Source organism: Nycticebus coucang, chromosome 5 (assembly GCF_027406575.1).
Source record: "Nycticebus coucang isolate mNycCou1 chromosome 5, mNycCou1.pri, whole genome shotgun sequence".
In the NCBI taxonomy this organism is placed as follows: Eukaryota; Metazoa; Chordata; class Mammalia; order Primates; family Lorisidae; genus Nycticebus; species Nycticebus coucang.
The window spans coordinates 52,449,124-52,466,931 of record NC_069784.1 but is presented as its reverse complement, the minus strand read 5'-3'; the positions used below and the strand labels follow the sequence as shown (position 1 = coordinate 52,466,931).

The 17,808-nt window shown below is 42.8% G+C and overlaps 1 protein-coding gene across 1 annotated transcript in view; it reads right to left on the bottom strand.

The window, feature by feature from the left end:
- CD160 (CD160 molecule) overlaps nt 1-13,288 on the bottom strand; it is a 42,694-nt gene extending 29,406 nt beyond the window's left edge. Inside the window, exon 1 of the mRNA XM_053592170.1 lies at nt 13,123-13,288. The gene's annotated coding sequence lies outside the window, so the exon portion shown is untranslated. The remainder of the gene's footprint in view (nt 1-13,122) is intronic.
- Between the last annotated feature and the right edge of the window lie 4,520 nt (nt 13,289-17,808).

Genomic DNA, 17,808 nt, shown 5'->3' with positions numbered 1-17,808 from the left:
CAACAATGACGGCTGCAACCAAAAAATAGTTGTGTGTTGTGGCAGGCACCTGTAGTCCCAACTACTTGGGAGGCAGAGGCAGGAGAATTGCTTGAGTCTAGGAGTTGGAGGTTGTTGTGAGCTGTGATGCCATGGCACTATACCCAGCTGTGTTGCCACCACGGCACTCTACCCATGGCGACAGCTTGAGGCTTTGTCTCCAAAAAAAAAAAGGAAAGGAAGGTCTGGCACAGTGGCTGAAACCTGTCCTGTAACCTGTAATCCTAACATTTTGGTAGGCTGAGATGGAAGGACCACTTGAGGCCAGGAGTTCAAAACCTGCCTAAGCAATATAATTTATAAGTAAATTCTTCAGTATAATTCTGATGGTATTCAAACTGAATGACAGAATTTAAAAAAGGAAGGAAATCTCATTTCTTTTTACTTATGCCAAATTCTTACAAAGAAACATAAAAGGGAACAACTACAAACCAACCTCAATTATAAATATTCATGTGAAAATCTCCAATAAAACATTAACAAAATGATCCAGCAGGATTTAAAAGATACAATATACCATGACATAAAAGATATAATATACCATGACAAATGGAGTAACATTCAATTTTAGAAATTCTTGGATAATTCAGTATTAGGAAATGTATTAATATTAATTAATATATTAATAGATCCAGAAAGAAAGTCAATAGTATCTTCTCATAAAAATCTTATATTCATTTCCACTAAAACTCTAAGTAAAATGGTAACAAATGAATATTGTTCAACATAACAGGAAAATACAGAGGGTACCAAAAATTTTTAAGAAAGGAAAAAATTGGATTAAATTTGTGATACTAAAGTCATGTTTTACTTTGGCAATTATAAGAGGTGCTCTATGTGACTTGTATTCATCTTTTCTTATTGATATATGTTGAGTATTACAATCTTAATACAGTTTTTCCTTTCTTGAAATGTGCACACTTTTTTTGGCATCCTCTGTGTGTGTGTGTGTATGTATATATTTAAGATCCAGGGGTTGTTTCTGTTGCCTGGACTGGAGTGGCACAGTCATAGCTCACTGCAGCCTAAAACTCTTGAACTCAAGCAATCTTCCTGCCTCAGCCTCCCAAGTTGTTAGGACTATAGGCACATGCCACCATGCTCAGCTAATTTTTCTATTTTTTGGTAGATACAGGGTTATTGCCCAGGCTGGTCTTTAACTCTTGGCCTCAAGCAATCTTCTTGCCTTGGCTTCCCAAACTGCTGAGATTACAAATGCACATAGCTTGTACCTTTGGGTCTATCGTATAGAAATAAAAGCATTAGTGTGCTAGGAAATGTGTACAAGGATATTCACTGCAGCATTTTTTATAATATAAAAAAATTAGGAACAGGTGAAGACTCATTGGTAAGAGAATAGTTGAATAAATTATGGCATATCCATAGAATAGAATTTTATATAATTAAAATGTGTATAAAATAGTACATTAAATTCAGATATGTAACTAATATAAATAAAATATGAAGTATTCATTTATAAAATGGATACATAAATTATTACTTTTCTTGGATATAATTCTTAGTCAGAAAATGTGATAGAAGAAAAAAACATTGTAAAATGCCCAGAGAAAATGTAACATGGTTTCTAATAGGACCTATAGGTAAAAACTTTAAAATACTATTAAGGAACATAACAGAAACTGGAGACAGTTATTAATTTTTCCTATATTTATCTATTAATTTATCACAATCCCAATAAAAAATTCCAGCAGCAGCCCATTGGTGTGGCCTCAATGTCAATCCCTGGCCTCGACCTCTTGCCCCCTCTCCTGTGTTGTCGCACCTTTGGGTTGCACCATGTCTCCACCAGAATGTCCTGGTGACTCCTGAAAGAAAGCTTTGATGTTTAAAGACATGGGTTGTGCCTAGCTATTAATGCAAAGCATCATTTGATTTGAAGAGGAAGATAAAAAAGGATTACAGTTCCACCCAGCGTCATGGTTAAAAGGCAGATGTTAGAGCCTGAGTGTTTTGTGTTCAAATTGTGGTTCTAAAACTCAATAATTGTATGACTTGGAAAAGTCTCTCAGGCTCCTGGGCCAGACATTCTCAGCCTTTAATAAAGGACATGCTGGGCAAATACTGAGCATCTATTATGTGTGAGACACCATAGGACACAGATTACTAAAACAGCAGAGGTAGACTATTTATGTGGTTAAATGTAACCTCTAGAATGAGACCAACTGGTTTGAAATCTGACCTCTATGAAATTGGTCTTTAAAATGGTGATGATAGAGTAACAGCTTCCTTGCAATTGGGCATGGTGAGACTGGGGAGATAAAATACTAGGCATCTCTGGCTGGTGGGATCTGCCCATAAACATCCCTTTGAAGACACAGGGAGTCAGCAAGAGACTTGGGACCCCATAAGGAGGACAAAAGCAGTGGAAAACTGGCAAGTTCTTGAGTGTGTTCGTTTGGTCTAATCTTGCCAGCAGCTGTAAGTACAAACTGGAAAGGCCTTACTGGTAAGCTGCTTTGGTTTTTTGGACTTAGCACTCAGATGAACTGCCTTGGGAGAACTTGGGCAAGAGTGTGGAGGACTTTAAGCATTGTCTAGGGCCCCAGACTGAGCTGCTGAGCCAGACGGAGCTAATAGTGTTTGGCCCACTGGAGCCATTGTGGGAGAAGTGCCTTGGCAAGCTCCGCCCTTAGGGTCGCAGAGCAAGGATCCAGCGGGAGCGAGTAATCTAGTGACTGAGCAGCCTAGCCGTGGGGACTGAGACACCTTACAGCCTTGGCACTCCGGGGCAGAGTGAGACCGGTTTTGGCATGCTGGGCAAGTGGATAGCCACTTCAGGAATGATCCTAATGACAAGCACTTTCCTGGGAAAACTTTTGCTTAGCCAAGTTTAGCAGTTTAAAGTGCCCTCTAAGAGGGCTGAGGAGAGATTTAGGTTCTCCACCCTGTGGAGTTTGACAAATCAGCAGAGGCCTTCAGTCTCCATCTCCTATAGGCGTATTAGCACTCATACCCCAGAAGATCACCTGTTGCCCAGACAATATTCAGCAAGATATATATACTGCTTTTTTTTTGTTTTGTTTTTGTTGTTATTGTTGTTTTGTTTTTTAAATTTCAACATTTCCCCTATAGATTTTTCTTTTCTTTTTTCTTTTCTTCATTTTTCTAGTTTAAATATAATTTCCCATTGTTGCCTTTTTCAATAATTAGAACTTCATTTTTGCTAGTGTTTCTACCCCTATTATTTGTTTTTCCCCCAATTTTATCCTGTAAAGTTTTCTGTTTGCTTGCTTTTGTTTGATGTATAGCATTTTTGTCTTTCCTCTCTATTTGGTGGAGGTGGGGTACTGTGTCCGAACAGGCTAGCAAAGAGCTGCTGACCTCAAGGGAGCCACCAACCTCAAGCACCCCCAGAGGTTGGGTCAAAGTACCCTACTGTACTCCTATATTGCTTTGTCTCCCTCTTTCTGTGCCCTCTTCTTTTTTTCAATATTCCTTTTTACCCACCCCCTCACCTTTCTCTTTTTTCTTTTCTTTTATTTTCTTTCTTTCTTTTTTTTTTTTTTTGCAGTTTTTGGCCAGGGCCAGGTATGAACCCACCACCTCTGGTATATGGGGCGGGTGTCCTACTCCTTTGAGCCACAGGTGCCACCCCCTCTTTTTTTTTCATTCTTTTTTCCCTTCTTGCTCTTCAACCTTCTCATCCTTCTGATCCTGTACCAAAAGGACTCATCGAAACCCTGGTCCAGAGGCATGGCAACTTAAAGAGCAAAAGGAATTGAAAGGAAAATTAGGGCAAGGAAACAGATAAAGAAAACACTCATGAGGAAGAATCAACAGAAAAATCCTGCCAACATGAAAAACAAGTCCAGAGCAACCCCCTACCCTAAGGGACCATGAGGTAGCTACTGAAGAGGATTCCACCTATAAAGAAATGTTAGAAATGACAGAAAGGGAATTTAGAATACAGATGATGAAAACAATGAAGGAAATGATGAAAACAATGAAGGCAACTGCTGATAAATTGGAAAATAACCAAAAGGAAATCCAAAAACAGAATCAAATAAGAGATGAATGATATAAAGAATATAGAAAGGATATAACAGAGCTGAGGGAACTGAAGCAGTCAATTAGGGAACTTAAAGATGCAATAGAAAGTATCAACAACATATTAGACCATGCAGAAGAAAGAATTTCGGAGGTAGAGGACAAAGCTCTTCAGATAACTCAGATAGTTAAAGAGGCAGAAAAGAAGAGAGAGAAAGCAGAATGTTCACTGACAGAATTATGGGACTTTATGAAGCATTCAAACATGCGAGTTATAGGTATCCCAGAAGGGGAAGAATGCCCCAGGGGAATGCCCCAGAAGAATGCCCCAGGGGAATGGAAGCCATACTAGAGAATATTATAAATGAAAATTTCCCAAATATCACCAAAGATTCTGACATACTCCTTTCAGAGGGATATCAGACCCCAGGTCTGCCTCATTTCTAACCGAGCTTCTCCAAGACACATTGTGATGAACCCGTCCAAAGTCAAGACAAAAGAAAAGATTCTTCAAGCTGCCAGGAGTAAGCACCAGTTGACCTACAGGGGCAAATCCATCAAGGGTGACTGCAGACTTCTCAAATGAAACTTTTCAAGCAAGAAGACAATGGCCGTCTACCTTTAATCTACTTAAACAGAACAATTTCTAGCCCAGAATTCTATATCCTGCTAAGTTAAGCTTTAAAATTGATGGAGAAATCACCACAACAAGGAAATTCACCACAACAAGACCAGCTCTACAGAAAATACTTCAATCTGTTCTACATACCGACCATTACAATGGATTGACAGCAAAGTAAGAACTCAGCAATTAAAGGACAGAACCTAACTTCCACACTGATACAAAAAATAAAACTAAGCAATGGACTCTCACAAAATAAGATGAATTGAACACTACTTATGAATTATCTCAATAAATGTTAATGGCTGGAATTCCCCACTGAAGAGGCATAGGTTGGCTGACTGGATTAAAAAACGCAAGCCATCCATTTACTATCTGCAGGAAACACACACCTAGCTTCAAAAGACAAATTAAGACTCAGAGTTAAGGGTTGGAAGACAATTTTTCAGGCAAACGGAACTCAGAAGAAAAGAAGAATTGCAATCTTATTTTCAGATACATGTGGATTTAAAGCAACTAAAGTCAAAAAAGACAAGATGTTCACTTTATATTGGTCAAGGGAAAAATACAACAAGAAGACGTTTCAATTCTAAATATTTATGCACCCAATTTAAATGCTCCCAGATCTTATTGCTCAGACTTTACTCAGACTTACTGAGTAAAGTCTGAGCAATAAGATATCCTATAATACCATAATAACACGGGGACTTTAACACTCCTCTTACAGAGCTGGACAGATCATCTAAACAGAAATTAAACAAAGATATAAGGGACTTAAATGAGACCCTAGAACAACTGTGCTTAATAGATGCATATAGAACCCTCCATCTCAAAGATAAAGAATATACATTCTTCTCATCGCCCCATGGAACATTCTCCAAAATTGTTCATATCCTAGGCCACAAAACAAAACTCAACAGAATCAAAAGAATTGAAATTTTGCCTTGTATCTTCTCAGACCACAAGGCACTAAAGGTGGAACTCAACTCTAACAAAAACGTTCAACCACACACAAAGGCATGGAAATTAAACAATCTTCTGTTGAATGACAATTGAGTACAGGAAGAAATAAAAGAGGAAATCATTAACTACCTTGAGCATAACAACAATGATGACACATGCTACCAAACCTGTGGGATACTGCAAAAACAATTCTGAGAGGAAAATTTATCATTTTAGACACCTACATTTGAGAAACAGAAAGAGAGCACATCAACAAACTCAGAAGTCATCTTATGGAATTGGAAAGAAAAGAACAATCTAAGCTTAAACCCAGTAGAAGAAAAGAAATCTCCAAAATTAAATCAGAGATCAATGAAATTGAAAGCAAAAGAATCATTCAGAAAATTAATGAAACAAGGAGTTGGTTTTTTTAAAAAATAAATAAAATAAATAAACCTTTGGCCAGACTAACTAGAAATAGACAAGTAAAATCTCTAGTAACTTCAATCAGAAATGATAAAGGGGAAATAACAACTGATGCCACAGATAACAAAAGATCATCTTTGAATACTACCAGAAATTCCATGCCCAGAAATTTGACAATGTGAAGGAAATGGATCAATATTTGGAATTACACCCTCTCCCTAGACTCAGCCAAGAAGAAATAGAGCTCCTGAACAGACCAATTTCATGCACTGAGATTAAAGAAACAATAAAAAAGCTTCCAACAAAAAAATGCCCTGGTCCAGATGGCTTGACACCAGAATTCTTTCAAATCTTCAAGGGAGAGCTTATTCCTGTACTGCAGAAATTATTCCAAAAAATTGAGGAGGAAGAAATCTTCCCCAACATGGTCTACGAAGCAAACATCACCCTGATACCAAAACCAGGAAAAAACACAACTAAAAAGGAGAATTTCAGACCAATTTCACTAATGAATATAGATGCAAAAATTCTCAACAAAATTCTAGCCAATAGATTACAGCTTATCATCAATAAAGTCATACATCATGATCAAGTAGGTTTCATCCCAGAGATGCAAGGCTGGTTTAACATACGCAAGTCCATAAATGTTATCCACCATGTTAACGGAAGCAAAAATAAAGACCATATGATCCTCTCAATAGATGCAGAAAAAAGCATTTGATAAAATTCAGCATCATTTTTCTAATTAGAACACTGAAGGGCTAGGTGGCACATTTCTGAAACTGATTGAAGCTATCTATGGCAAACCCACAGCTAATATTTTATTGAATGTAGTAAAACTGAAAGCTTTTCCTCTTAGAACTGGAACCAGACAAGGTTGTCCTCTGTCACCATTACTTTTCAACATAGTGCTGGAAGTTCTAGCCAATACAATTAGGCAGGACAAGGAAATAAAGGGAATCCAAGTGGGAGCAGAGGAGGTCAAACTCTCCCTCTTTGTTGACAACATGATCTTATACTTAGAGAACCCCAAAGGCTCAACCACAAGACTCCTGGAAGTCTTCAAAAAATACAGTAATGTCTCAGTAATGTTGATATAAAATCAACGTCCACAAATCAGTTGCCTCAGTATACACCAATAACAGTCAAGATAAGAGGCTAATTAAGGACACAACTCCCTTCACCATAGCTTCAAAGAAAATGAAATACCTAAGAATATACCTAACAGGTGGCGCCTGTGGCTCAGTCGGTAAGGCGCCAGCCCCATATACCGAGGGTGGCGGGTTCAAACCCGGCCCCAGCCAAACTGCAACCAAAAAATAGCCGGGCGTTATGGCGGGCGCCTGTAGTCCCAGCTACTTGGGAGGCTGAGGCAAGAGAATTGCTTAAGCCCAGGAGTTGGAGGTTGCTGTGTGCTGTGTGAGGCCACGGCACTCTACCGAGGGCCATAAAGTGAGACTGTGTCTCTACAAAAAAAAAAAATATATATATATATATATGTACCTAACAAAGGAGGTGAAGGACCTCTATAAAGAAAATTATGAAATCCTAAGAAAGGAAATAGCAGAGGATATTAACAAATGGAAGAACATACCATGCTCATGGCTGGGAAGAATCAACATTGTTAAAATGTCTATACTTCCCAAAACAATCTACCTATTCAATGCCATTCCTATTAAAATACCAACATCATACTTTCAAGATTTGGAAAAAAAGGTTCTGCATTTTGTGTGGAACCAGAAAAAAACCCGTATAGCTAAGGCAGTTCTTAGTAATAAAAATAAAGCTGGGGGCATCACCATCCCAGATTTTAGACTGTCATACAAAGCCATAGTGGTCAAAACAGCATGGTACTGGCACAAAAATAGAGAAATAGACATTTGGAATTGAATAGAAAACCAGGAAATGAAACTAACATCTTACAATCACCTAATCTTCGAAAAACCAAACAAGAACACACCTTGGGGGAAAGACTCCCTATTCAATAAATGGTGCTGGGAGAACTGGATATCCACATGTAAAAGACTGAAACTGGACCCACCCCTTTCTCCACTCACAAAAATTGATTCAAGGATATTTATTGATTGATAAAGGATTTAAATTTAAGGCATGAAACAATAAAAATCCTCAAAGAAAGTGTAGGAAAAACACTGGAAGATATTGGCCTGGGGAAAGACTTCATGAAGAAGACTGCCGTGGCAATTGCAACAACAAAAATAAACAAATGGGACTTCATTAAACTGAAAAGCTTCTGTACAGCTAAGGAGACAACAACCAAAGCAAATAGACAACTTACACAATGGGAAAGGATATTTGTATATTTTGAATCAGACAAAAGCTTGATAACTAGGATCTATAGAGAACTCAAATTAATCCACATGAAAAAAGCCAACAATCCCATATATCAATGGGCAAGAGACATGAATAGAATCTTCTCTAAAGAAGACAGACAAATGGCTAACAAACATATGAAAAAATGTTCATCATCCCTAATTTTTAGAGAAATGCAAATCAAAACCACCCTGAGATACCATCTAACCCCAGTGAGAATGGCCTATATCGCAAAATCTCAAAACTGCAGATGCTGGCGTAGATGTGAAGAGAAGGGAACACTTTTACACTGCTGGTGGGACTGCAAACTAATACAACCTTTCTGGAAGGAAGTATGGAGAAACCTCAAAGCACTCAAGCTAGACCTCCCATTTGATCCTGCAATCCCATTACTGGGCATCTACCCAGAAGGAAAAATATCCTTTTATCATAAGGAAATTTGCACTAGACTATTTATTGCAGCTCAATTTACAATTGCCAAAATGTGGAAACAGCCTAAATACCCACCAACCCAGGAAGGGACTAACAAGCTGTGGTATATGTAAACCATAGAATACTATTCAGCTATTTAAAAAAATGGAGACTTTATATCCTTTGTATTTATCTGGATGGAAGTGAAACACATTATTTTTAGTAAGGCATCACAAGATGGAGAAACATAAATCCTATGTACTCAATTTTGGTATGAGGACAATTAATGACAATAAATTACATGGTGGGGCTGGGGGAAGGGGAGAGCAGAGAGAGAAAGAAGGGGAGTTGAGAAAAGGAAGAGCAGATAGAGGGAAGGAGGGAGCTGGGTGGGGCCTTGGTGTGTGCCACACCTTTTGTGGGCAAGACACGATTGTAAGGGGGACTTTACCTAACAAATGCAACCAGTGTAACCTGGTTTCTTGTACCCTCAATGAATCCCCAACAGTAAATAAATAAATAAATAAATAATGGTGATAATAATATCCTCTATGAACAGTTGTTGTGAGGGTTAAATGAGGTAACCTATGTAACTTAGCATAGTGCCAGGCATAGAGTTAGGCGTCACTAAATTTTAGCTATGATTATTTGTACCTCTCCTTACATTGAAGGCAAATTATAGTGCCCCAGGCGCATCCACATATATGATTGTATTTAGTTCTTATACAACTCTAAGTTATTTTTTAACTTGTCATTTGTGCTAAGCTTATAGAGGTTTGGAGAGCACTTGTGACTTGCTTAGAATCACAGCTTTTTTCTTGGCCTCACTCTTGTCACCAAGGCACCATAGATTATTGCAACCCCAAGCGATCCTCCTGCCTCAGTAGCTGGGAGGCCCAGGCCACTGTGCCTGGCTAATTTTTTCTGTTTTTTAGTAGATATGGGGTTTCTCTCTCTCTCTTTTTTTTTTTTTTTTTTTTGAGACAGTCTTACTTTGCCACCCTGGATAAAATCTATGGCGTTACAGCTCACAGCAGCCTAAAACTCAAGTGAATTTCTTGCCTGGCCTTGGAGTAGCACTACAGGCGCCCACCACAACACCCGGCTATTTTTAGAGACAGGGTCTCACTCTTGCTCAGGCTGGTCTCCCAACTCCTGAACTCAAGTAATTCACCCTTCTTGACCTCCCAGAGTGCTAAGATTACAGCCTGAGCCACCCCGCTTGCCCCAGGGTCTCACTTTTGCTCAAGCTGGTCTGAACTGAGCTGAAGCAGTCCTCCTGCCTCTGGTCCCAGAGTGTTAGGATTAGGGAGTGAGCCACACCGCCGCGGCCAATCACAGCTTTTGACTGGGGAGCTAGGATTTCAAACCAGGTTATGAGAGTCTTTCTCTCGGAGTTCCCCTTGTCACCCTGCTCACAGCCACCCACCCTTTCGTGAACAGCTCAACGCAAGGACTGTGCTAAAAAGGACAATAAAGTCCTAAAGTATATAAAGGAATAGGAAAGGAGATATTCTGAATGAGAGATCTGGAAAGGCTGCGACATTGCGGAGTTGGGCCTTGGCAGATGTTTGCCGGCTTTGGGGAACCACTGCTGAAGGACACGGTAGAAGAATTAAAGTGGGGCGGGCTGGGGAGATCTGGCTGGCAGTCCTGGGTCTGCACTAGGTAGTGATGAATGTTGAGAAGGCCGTGTCCCTTTTCTAGGCATGTGTCCTGGTGCAGCGAGATGGGAGGGGCGTGGCGCAGGGGGAGACTGGGACAGGCAGACCGGCTCCGAGGCTCCGACTCAGCCAGTCACTCCGCGGAAGCGGCCGGGCCTGGTGGTGCCTAGGACCGAGTTGCAGCACAGCGTGTATGTCCGCCGCGGGTCCTTTAGCAGGGCTGAGGCCTGCGGGGCCATAGGGCAAAAATGCCCTTGGAAGAAGTGACCTTGGTGCCCGGGATGGGGAGCGCCCCTGGCGCAGGAGGACACCGCGGAGAGGGTACAGCTGACGCCACACTTTACCGCCAGAGGGAGCTGCCTTCGGCTGCAGTCAGCGGTGGCCCTCCGCCCCCCGCAGTTCCTGGGTCCTGCCTTCTGTCCCTTGTGTCGCTAGGGGCGCGGGGTGGGGCCTGGCCCGGGAAAGCCTAAACTAGGAGTGGCGCTGGGGAGTGTGTGTGTGCGCGCGCGAGATGGGGGTCTGGTGATCCTGGAGTCGCAGCCTGTACTACAGCAGCAAGGGGCCCTCAGTGGCGGGGAGAGGGCGGGGGGTGGAAAGTCTGGAAACTTTCTGGGCCCACTGCAAGCCAGGAGCAGGTCTCCTCTCGCCCATAAAATGTGGTGAGTCCCAGAGCGTGCGGGCCCGAGGCCTGTGGATTCTCAGGCAGGGGAGGCGGCTGGGTAAGAGATTGCACAGGGCAGTTAGCGCCCTCTTCACACCCTTTTAAAGTCTAGGCACCCTCGCGGGGCTTCATATACAATCTTCACGTCATCCCAGGCACATTACTTAACCTCGCTCAGCCTCACATTCCTCTTGTGTCTAATGCTGTCTCTTGGGAATGTTATGATGGTTAAATGACACATAAAGCTTTTCTCAAATGTTGTGGGGAGTGATGGTAGCTGGTGGGGACAAGATAGTAAGGAAGAGATTCCATTATCTGCCACCAAAGCTGAAATCTAACTGCTCACAGGAGCTGGAAGGTCAGCTCTGAGCTCCACAAATATACAGATTCCCCCACAGAACTGCAAAGAAATCCAGAGTAAAGCACGTGGAGCCCCTTCTCAGGATAACATTAAAAAATTAAAATAAAAGGCGGCACCTTTGGCGCAGTGGGCTGGGCGCCAGCCCCATATACCAGCGCCATATACCGAGGGTGGAGGGTTCAAACCCGGCCCTAGCCAATTTGCAACAACAACAACAAAAATAGGTGGGCGTTGTGGCGGGCACCTGTAGTCCCAGCTACTCGGGAGGCTGAGGCAAGAGAATTGCCTAAGCCCAGGAGTTAGAGGTTGCTGTGAGCTGTGACAGCACAGCACTCTACCGAGGGCGACATAATGAGACTTTGTCTCTACAAAAAAAAAAAAAAAAATTAAAATTAAATACATAGGATGACAAAGAAAACACATAACAGGACAGTTGTCAAAACATTAGAAGAAGATGAGTTAAGTGACATGTGGAGACATCTGTAACAACTGTAACAACATTTGGAAATATCTGTGATGTCTATTTTTCTATTGATGGCAAATTCTATTTAGCTTATTACCTACATCCTTGGTTGAAGTAAATGCTAACTTTCAATTAAAGATTGGTGAAAATACAGATGTATTTCTCCCCCAAATTCACAGATCCTGTGTACCAGTCTAATGATGGACCTCTGGGAAGTCCATGGGCCAGTGGGACCTCTGGGAAATCCCATGGACCAGTGGGACCTCTGGGAAGTCCACGGACCAGTGGGATCTCTAGGAAGTCCATGGACCCGTGGTTAAGAATTCATTTTGAATCTAGGGAAAACTGAGGCAACCAGGTCTCCTGATTCTTAAGCAAAAGGTCTTTCTACTGAAATGCATAACTCTAGTACTTGGGGAAAATGAGCTCCAAACCACCTTTTTTTCACCCTAGAATTTCCAGGTTTACTCTGCTAAAAACACATCCATGGCTAGAAGCCTCCTTCTTTTCCCATTCCTAGAGCACACACCTAGGACAGGAGTTTCCTTCAGAGGTGCCTCCCAGGACCAGCTCCAAGCTTGGTGGTGCCCTGGGGCTTTTCTCAGCCCAGCCCTGAAGGTTCCAGCAGAGGGTTGATCCAAACCATGGTCACTTTCCTCCAGTAATTCTCTATCTCCTTTTTATTTATGAAAATGACCCTTTGCCTTTTACTCCCCCATCTTGTCCTCACAGGAGCACTGAACAGAAGCCTGAAGGATTTAGAACAGCATAAGGGACTGAGGCTCCGTCAAGGTACTTGCTTATATTTCCCTCCTGTGAAGACAGTGTGGTGTGGCTCTTTCCCATTTGAGGAATGTCAGAATGGGGCCAGGACTCCTGAAAGCCCAGGGAAGAAGAGTATGAGCATGACAGCCCGGCTGGCATAAGTGACCTTCTCACCCCCAGGCTCCTGAGGGCAGAGGACATTTCCCTTTAAGAAGCAAGTTTTAGCCAGGTGCGGTCCCACGTGCCTGCACTCCCAGCTACTACTCACTCAGGAGGCTGAGGTGGGAGGATCATTTGAACCCAAGAGTCCCAGGTTGCAGTGAGCTGTGATCATGTTGCTGCATTCTAGACCTGTCCTCACCTGACCCCAGGTCCTGTCAACCATCCCATCCTCTTCTCAGACCCCAGGTCCCCCAAAGACCTCTTTACCTCAAGACAGAAGTTCTTCTTTCTTGCTCTCAGCCCTCAAATTGTTCTTTGGTCTTGTTAAAATCCTCTCTCCCCACTTTTGACATTGCTCATGTCTTCGGGACTGTTATATTCACTCTTCGCAAACCACAGAGTGGGTTTTTAGCAGTTAGAGGTCTTCCTACCCCTCTTTCCTCCACTTCACCCCCACCCCGCTGTGGTTTTTTTTTTCTCCTTTCTCTCCTGTACATCCTCCTCCACTTCTTTCTCTTTTTCTTTCTTTCTTTTCTCTCTCTCTCTCTCGCTTGCATTAAAAATAGACTAAAGTGCTGAGAGGGCTGAGTAAAAAATACCCCTTAAATTTGTTTTCTTTACCTTGGGAGACAAAGTTTTTTTGCTTGGTAATTCATAATAAGAATCGGACTGATAATAGAATAACTAGAAGATAAAAGGACAGCGTATAAAGAGAAATACCAAATGGACAAGGTACAGTGATTTGGGAGGCCAAAGTGGAAGGATCATTTGAGTCCAGGAGTTTTGATAGGGGTAGGAAAGACAACAGAGCTGCTCCTGGCTGAAGGGAAAGAAGGGTGGGAGCTGTCAATGCATAGAGTGCAGTGATAACATCGTAGCTCTCACAGCTCACTGTAATGGAATACTCCTGGGCTCAAGAGATCCTCTTGCCTCAGTTTCTCCTGTGTAGCTGGGATTATAGGTGCCCACCACAGGGCCTGGCTAATTTTCTGTCTTTCTTTTTTTTGGCCGGGGTTGGGTTTGAACCCACCACCTCCGGCATATGGGGCCAACACCCTACCCCTTTGAGCCACAGGAGCCACCCCAGCACATTTTTTTTTCAATTGTGGTAAAACACATGTTAATGTAACATTTGCCTTCTTAACCATTTCAAGTGTATAGTTGAGTGGCGTTCAGTACATTCACATTCTTTTGCAACCATCACCATCGTTTATCTCCAGAACTCTTGGAAAACTGAAAGTCTGTCCCCATTCACTCCCCATCACTCTGCCCCAGGGACCCACCATTTTACTTTCTGTCTCTGAATTTAATGACTCTAGGAATCTCATATAGTGGAATTATACAATATTTCCTTTTGTCTGGCTATTTCACTTATAATGTCCTCCAGGTTTATCCATATTATAGCATTTGTCAGAATATCCTTCTTTTCTAAGAATAATATTCTATAGTATGGATAGGCCACATTTTGTTTATCCATTTGTCTGTTGATGGACACTGGGTTGCTTCCACCTTTTGGCTATTGTGAATATTGCTGCTGTGTATATGGATGTGCAAATACAAGAAAACCAGAGCCTTGTGTCTGTTTAAGACCCAACTTTCATTTTTTTGAGCATGTATACAAAAGTTAAAATGCTGGGTCATATGATAATTCTGTTTAATTTTTTGAGGAACTGTGATACTGTTGTCCACAGTGGCTGCACCATTTTACATTCCCATAAGCAATGAACAAAGTTCCAATTTCTCCACATCTTATTATTTTCTGGTTTTTAATAGTAGCCTTTCTAATGGCTGTGAGGTGGTATCTCATTGTGGCCTTGATTTGCATTTCCCTAGTGATTAGTGATGATGTATTTATTGGCCGTTTGTATATACTCTAAGAAAGGTCTATTCAAGTCCTCTTTTTTTTTTTTTTTTTTTTGAGACGGGTCTAATTCTGTCACTCAGACTAGAGTACAATGGCATGAATTTAGCTTCAAATTCCTGGGCTCAAGGGATCCTCCCACCTCAGCCTCCCAAGTAGTGGGGACTACAGGTGTTCACCAGCTGTACAGACAGGGTCTTACTATATTGCCCAGGCTGGTCTCGAACTCCTGGTCTCCTCCTGCCCCAGCCTCCCTAAGCATTGAGATTATAGACATGTGCCACTGTCATTTTCTCAGCAGGTTGTTTGGTTTGTTTGATTTTGTCCTTGGCACTATTTTTAACACTCTGCTGCCCAAAATAAAACCCCTCAGCAAGCTCCTGCTGGTTTGCAGGTCCATGTAGCTCCTGCTGCCCACCCTGTTTTATTCACACACCCCTTCTTGTTAATGTTTTCCTCTGAAGGCCACATACTCACTTCGAGTTATCTACTTGTGTTTAACAATTACTAGGTCAGGCCCTGTGCAAGGCCCTAAGGATCTAGTGGTAAAAGGCAGACCAGGGCCCTGCCTTCATGAGCTCCCCATCCAGGGAGATGGGACCCTGGGTCAACAAAGGACAGAGTGTGGAGCACCACCAGGGAGGAAACAGAGCCCTAGGAACAGGGAACTGGGCCCTGCAGGCCATGAAACTCAGCCTATGAAAGCAAAGAAGTATTACAAGTAGGTAGTGCCCAGCTGTCTTTAATGAAAGAATGTCTGGGTCCCATAACAAGAAAGCCCAGAAGAAGTGTCACACCTTCAGGTATGGGTAGATCAAGGACACACCTGTGTGTGTGTGTGTGTGTGTGTGTGTGTGTCTAATTTAACTTCCCTTTCCATTGGCCTCAGTGGATTTCCTCTATGTGATGGAACATAGCCAGCCTCATATTTGTAGCCAGGAAGGGGCAATTCCCCAAAGGGATGTTGGGAGGGTTAGGACCAAAGAGTAAAGCTGAGCAGAAATCAGATTGTACATGACCTCACTGCCCATTTAGTTCTGCTCTAAGGGCAGGATCTGAGAGTAACTGATGGATGTATCATATGGCCTTGCCTAAGAGGCAAAGCTTCACCAGAGGACTTGTATAGGCTGCAGTCTTAGGTACCTCTTTAAGCCCCAATACACTCTCTCTCTCTCTCCTTTCTCTCTTCACCCTATCCACACCAGGTCACAATTGCAATTTCAGACTTCATAAAATGCCATCCCTTGGTGCATGAAGTCTGGCTTCTGTAGTGGCTGTTATAACACATTGTATCTTCTGAAAATGGCCACACAATATCCCTTTCCACAATGTGACCCTAGCACTTGCCCTGTTAGAGGTGGAATTGTGTCTTGTAACCATATACCCTGGAGGTGACTTCCAGGGCAAGGTCAGAAAAGGGGGTGCAGCTTCAGCCTTGTTTGTTGGAATGGTTGTAGGTGGAATCCTGTGCTACTTGGGAAGAAGTTCAACTATCTGAGATCACATGAAGAGATCACATGTTGGGGTCCCAGCTGGGATCCCAGCTAACAGCAGCATCAAGCACCAGACTTGTGACCACAGGGGAAGAGGTTGCTATGAGCTATGATGCCATGGCACACTACCAAGGATGACAAAATGAGCCTCTACTGTTTCACAGCTCTGCAGGCTCCAAGTCCAGGGTCATGGTGTCAGCAGGGTGTGCTATCTCTGGTTCGTGGAACCATCCCCCCTGTCTTCTCCCTGTGTCCTCATGTGGTCTTTCTTTTGTGTGTTTCCGTGTTTTAATCTCCTCTTATTGTAAGGACATTAGGCATATTGCATTAGGGCCCACCCATATGACCTCATTTTAATTTAGTTACCTCTTTAAAGACCCTATTTCCAAATACGGTTTTATTCTGAGGTATTGGAGATTGGGACTTCAGCACATGGATTTTCAGGGGACACAGTTCAGCCCATCTCAGAGGACTTTGCTCCATTAAAAATTTCTCCCCCATGCTCAGCCCAGCAGACCTCAGAGAATTTCCTCAATGAATGAAGTGACATCATCTTGGTAGGGTTTTCGAGGATGAATAGAAGTTTGCTAGGCAGAGAGGCACAGAAGGGTATTCCACTAGGGCCTACCTAGTTCACAAGTCACACACTAGTCCTGGGACAGGGGAGGGAGCTGCACAAAAGCCAGATAGGTTGGCTGACCACCTTCAGTCAATGCTAGCAGTGGCCCTGGGCTGCACATAGTTGCCTAGACAACCTGCTCCTGGTGAGCTGTGATCCATTCAGCCTCCACAAGGAGCAGGGCCCCAGCACCTCTGCTCATGAGAGCCCAGATTCGAAGAATTTAGGTATCTGTTTTCCCTTTCATGCCTGGGTGGTTTCAGTGGTATTTCAGACTTTCGTTTTATTAGTGTTTTGTTAAAATCACAGGAATTATTCATGGTTAGTTTTGGTTCTCTTCTGGCAACAACCATATCTTCCTATGCAAAGTACAAATTATGTGTGAGCTCAATTCACCATTAGTCAGCGGCTGCTGCCCAGCATAAACCCACCACACCTCAGGCTGCCCTGTAAGCCAGGTCTGTGTAGAGGTTGGGAGACTGAATGGGTCAGGATCCCCAAATTGGCTAGAAGCAGGGAACAAGAACTACAGTTTCGGAACAAATCTCATCCCTGTCCCTTTTCCCCTGTCAACCTGTTCAGCTGACCTGGCCACTTTTTGCTCAGTCATCTCATCTGTATCATAGGCCGCGGTATGAGGAACCATCCACATTGTCACCTACTGCCTGGGTGAGCCTGGGCATGCAAGTATCCTCTAGGCTTCCAAGGAAGGTGGAGTCCAGGGGACACTGAGGGAGATGAGAAACAAAACAAAACGGAGAGAGGTGCGGCCTCCACATAGCTGGCCTTCTGGGGTATGTGGCCCTAAAATTCTTTGATGCTTCTCTTCCCCTTGCTGCTGCTGGTCTCCACAACTACTCAAATGGACACTACAGAAGTAATGCTGGGTCAGGTCTGGGCCAGGCCTTCCAAAACAGCAGCTTCTGCTTTCTGTGCCTTGATGGTCAGTTGTGGAACCTGGCCAGCATGCTCCAGCCAGG